The sequence below is a fragment of the Schistocerca gregaria genome, chromosome X (genome assembly GCF_023897955.1).
Source record: "Schistocerca gregaria isolate iqSchGreg1 chromosome X, iqSchGreg1.2, whole genome shotgun sequence".
Taxonomy (NCBI): domain Eukaryota; kingdom Metazoa; phylum Arthropoda; class Insecta; order Orthoptera; family Acrididae; genus Schistocerca; species Schistocerca gregaria.
In genome coordinates, this window is record NC_064931.1 from 801510441 (window position 1) to 801515463 (window position 5023).

At 40.5% G+C, this 5023-nt stretch overlaps 1 non-coding gene across 1 annotated transcript; it reads left to right on the plus strand.

Annotated features, from left to right (window-relative positions):
* The first annotated feature begins 4075 nt into the window (after positions 1–4075).
* Trnas-cga (transfer RNA serine (anticodon CGA)) lies at positions 4076–4150 on the plus strand. Its single transcript has one exon. It is a non-coding gene; the product is annotated as a tRNA-Ser (tRNA).
* Positions 4151–5023: the final 873 nt, after the last annotated feature.

Here is a 5023-nt window from a genome sequence, read left to right on the forward strand (position 1 = left end):
CATTACGGAGATGATAGATAAACTCCAGCGCAAGAATCTGCAGGAGAGACGCTCAGTAGCTCGGTATGGGCTTTTGTTAAAATTTCGAGAACATACCTTCACCGAGGAGTCAAGCGGAATATTCCTCCCTCCTACGTATATCTCGCGGAGAGACCATGAGGATAAAATCAGAGAGATTAGAGCCCACACAGAGGCATACCGACAATCTTTCTTTCCACGAACAGTACGGGGCTGGAATAGAAGGGAGAACCGACAGAGGTACTCAAGGTACCCTACGCCATACACCGTCAGGTGGCTTGCGGAGTATGGATGTAGATGTGTATGTAGATGTTTATGACCCAATAGGTATAACATTTAATGCATTTAAAGAGCCATACGTAATGAAATATTTGCGTTCACGAACCGCTTTCAGTTAGTAGCTTAAACATCAGCACCAGTACTGCATTATGTTGGTAATTGATGTCAATGTCAATGATATTGCAGAGAGACTGCGTAATGCTTTTTTTTTACGTTATAAAGAGTCAGAAATCTTTGTCAGGTATACAAATACTTGTGGTGCACACTTGTATAACAAGAAACTTTGCCATTTTAAGTTATAATCGAGTGGGGTGGTGAGAAGACTCGTCTGCTGGAGATTGAGCGCGGTGGCTGAGGCACTGCTAAAACACTCAACTTTCATTCCGGACCCCACTGAAACCTCCGCCCGACAAACCAAATTTAGGATATCCGTGGTACTGCCTTGCCTGCTGCTGCTCAACCACCTTCCTGCTTGTGGCACCGGTCGGCCATCCACTTCATTTTAAATATGGACTACCGCTTTTAGCGTGCTATTCGTGTACGGCTTGACGTGAATAACGGAGAGTGGCTCTAAGGCAGTTACCTTCCCACTATGACATGTTAAAAGTAATCCTTATGACCTAAGGATGCGTCTTCAATTGGCGCGAAACGGTGGTGATTTAATAAAAAGTATTTTACAGCCAGTGCGGATCATTTCATTCAAAACAAGTGTGTGTACTTTGTTTTGCGTATGAGAGCTGCAGCGGTCTGAGAACACTGCATCACTGTAAGAGCGCCGCAAGTCCAGCAAATTAGTTTCTATCGTCACCTACCATATTATCCAAAGAGATAAAATAATTTCATAGCAATAATATGAAAATTTGATTCGCCCTCCGCCACCTGCCAAAGCTTGGAAGAATTTATTTCCAACTGGTTGGAAAAAATTATTGTTAAGCTTAAGTTCAACGAGCATTCATATCGGGGCGTTGGGAAAAATATTTTTGCAATTAGTTTCTATTATTTCTATACGTATGTAAACCTTTTCTAACGTTTTAGAGCAGATGTCGTCTTGCAGATACCAGGGACACTACTAGCAGTTACACAGAAATAAAAGAATTTTGTGGTAGCGTTCATTGAGATTGTCTTTAACACAGCTGGATTACTTCCATCTCTTGAGTGTATAAGATCCATCACTGCAACTAAGTAGAAGGCTAATTGATCACCACACGCGACCTGTTATATGTGAAACATCGTTAGTAACCTGTAATACGTACTTTTATTCTTATTATACAACGTGTTCGTAAATTCCCGTTACAGACTTCTAGAACTTGTAGACGGAAGTGAATACATAATACATTAAATAGGAACTCATGTCTGTGAACGTAACATTTCCGTTCTACAATGGTTTCAATTCAGATGTTTGACTCGCGCACCCTGCTTCAGGAACTGAATTAGGCATGACGCAGTACACTTATTAGGTAATAGTTCGAAAGAAAACATAACGAAACATCTATTTATCACATTTGTTTGTGTTAACACTTGAACATTGGGTGTTTACATTATTCCAAAACAAAACAGAACCCAACATACTGTATGCACAGAACAGTACTGATTCTTTACAACAGCGGCTCGATGTGGAGACGACCAACGTTGTTACAGACATTCTGCCTGCGAAGCATGATCCGGAACACACTCTCCATCCCACCCGGAGTCTCTTCAATTCCTAGTGCAGCGACCACAAGTTGTGCCGTTACATCTTCTTCTATTTCTACAGGAGTCTCGTAAATTAAATACAAACAAATGTGCGTAAGTAATTAATGAATGTTTCGTTATATTTCCTTTTGAATTAATACCTAATAATTGTACTACATCTTGTCTAATTCAATTCCTGAAGCAGAGGTTGTAACGTTGCGAGTCAAACTGCAATTGCATTTTATTGCAGTAAGCTACCTTTCAGTACGGACTCGTAGCATTGGACTCGGTGGCGGTGACAGCCGCTTGTATCTCGGCGTGATTCACTCGTATCAGTTACAGCGACAAAACTCTTAAGAATCTAAATAAACTATACTAAATCTTATTCCATTTCGAAAAAAAACTTTATATTTAGCGATCTGTTATAAAAAGAAAGCTGGTTGCAAAATCAAAGCTTTCTGGCTGGGATACTTTCAAAGTTAGAGAAAATTACCAAAAATACCAAAAACCGACACTAGTAAGATTAAAGTCAGTTCGGATGCATAACAGTTTGTCCTTTTCTATCAGATGGAATCATTACTGAAGTTTACAAAATGTTAGGTCAGTATGTTTGAATTTTTATACTTAAATAACGTTAACTATTTTTCGTTTTCTTAATAGAGAATTCAGGAATAATCCATATTCATTTAATAACTATTTGTTTTGTTGTGTAAATAAATGAGAGTAAATGAGAGAGTGTATGCGGGACATACTTAAAGATTCAATATTATCTCCTGTTAAACATTATGTAACTTGGTCATGGGAAAGTGTGCAACAAGCTGTTGCAACGAAAGCTGTAATTCCCCTTACTTGCTGATGACGTATGTCCAAGTGCGCTTGTTTTTGTAAGAAGGCAGCCAGAATAGTTATTTGTAGAGTAATGTTTTTCTAAAGTTATTTCAAGATTAGTTTTCGTTTGGTTTGCTGGAACATTTTATTAATATCTGCAGCATAAAATGACGCAAATGCACCTGTGAATGTTGATTGGAGCAAACCAGTTTAGGCGCGAATATGATCTTGAAAAATTGATCTGACTGGCTGTTTTTTTTTTTTTTTTAGTAATGGGACTCAACTGCTGTAGTCATTAGTCCCCTACAACTTAGAGCTACTTAAACCTAACTAACCTAAGGACATCACACACATCCATGCCCGATGCAGGATTCGAACCTACGACCGTAGCAGTCGCACGGTTCCGGACTGCGCGCCTAGAACCGCGAGACCACCGCGGCCGGCTGACTGGCTGTTCATTTGATCAACCAATCAGTGTGAAGTCTTTCCCGAGCTCTATCAAGTAGTATATGCGCTGTGAGCAACTGCATTGTGGGACTCGTAGTCTTGCTGTCGGACGCGCAGGTAATGTTGAATGTGCTCGAAAAAAAATATATGTAAAATGAAGAAGGTACTGTTATTTCGCGTTCGGTTTATATCGCCGTGAAAGCAAATGCATTTACGGACAGATTGTAAAAATTTGAGGTTGTGAAGGAATTAGTTGGAGAAATAAACGCGTGTGAACTCTCGGCCTTTGTGAAGAATTCCGCGTGGCATACGGGTATTTCGTAATAGTTTACGGAATGGTTGGCAAGCAATTTCTTTTAATGAAATCCACTGAAAAGGACCGAAAGTAAAACTCATGTTGTAGCTGAGTATAAACTGTGAAAATTTGGGTTGAACTTTGGTACACTTCTGGCTGTCTTGCGTGTGTACTAGATGGTATGAGCTGTGAGAGAAGGACAGTGATATTAGCTGTTAGTTTTAAATGCGCGCTGATGGCACCTATTTGATTTGGCATCTAAAGGAAAATAAAGAACTATTTGCCGAATTTTGACATTTTTCTAAGAGATGAAACAATTGCCCCACACCTGAAAATTGTTATAAAATATTTACATGACATTTAGCTACAGCGGACTGTGTTAACGTAAGTATTGACGATGTTTTTCTTCAACGCTGCTTTTAACGTCGTCGAGAACAGTATCTACGTTGCAAGTTTCGCAGAAGAGCTTCTGTAGAGTTTGGAAGGTAGGAGACGGATACTGGCAGAAGTAGAGCTGTGAGTACCGGACGTGAGTCGTGCTTCGGTAGCTCAGTTGGTAGAGCACTTGCCCGCGAAAGGCAAAGGTCCCGAGTTCGAGTCTCGGTCGGGCACACAGTTTTAATCTGCCAGGAAGTTTCAGTATCTACGTTGCAGAGAAGCAGGTTGGTGACCAGACGCCTTACTGAGGTAGGTGGAACTTTTGTGGTTGACAGTACGACGAGAGAAGCAGTAAGCATTTACGCGAATTTTAACCCAGCAACGCCGCAAGGTGGATGAGTTAAACATCTGAACTGAAACAGTCATAGAACGGCAAGGATATGATTTCAGACATGGGTTCCAATTCAAAATATTGTGTACTCATTCCGCTCTAAAAAAAAAAAAAAAGTTAAATGGCTCTGAGCACTGTGGGACTCAACATCTTATGTTCCCCTAGAACTTAGAACTACTTAAACCTAACTAACCTAACGACATCACACACATCCATGCCCGAGGCAGGATTCGAACCTGCGACGTCGCGGCCGCCCGGTTCCAGACTGTAGCGTCTAGAACCGCATGGCCACACCGGCCGGCCCTCTCTACAAGTTTTAGAATTTTGTAACGGGGATTTCCGAGAACCATTATGTGTATAACAGATATGCAATAAAACATTCCTGTAAGCGTTTTATATTAGGATTTTGGCGTTAGTGTCCTAAGGTTAAAAACGGCTTTTAGGTGCGCAGCTTACTCGGCTTTCACAATTTCGATTTTGTGAGGCCATTTCTTCCAATAGTATTTAGTTATCTTCCACAGTTTATTAGTCCTATTCTGAACTTTGACGTGGGTAAGACAACTAAATAGCTACGTTGTGGCACATACGTGATGAGAAGACAAGACGAAATTGTGAGTGGAACCAAAAATTGTTAAACCGTACAATCACGTGTGCGCACAAAACTTACAGCACGTTTAACCGAACAACAAGGGAATAATCTCGAAAACTATAATATA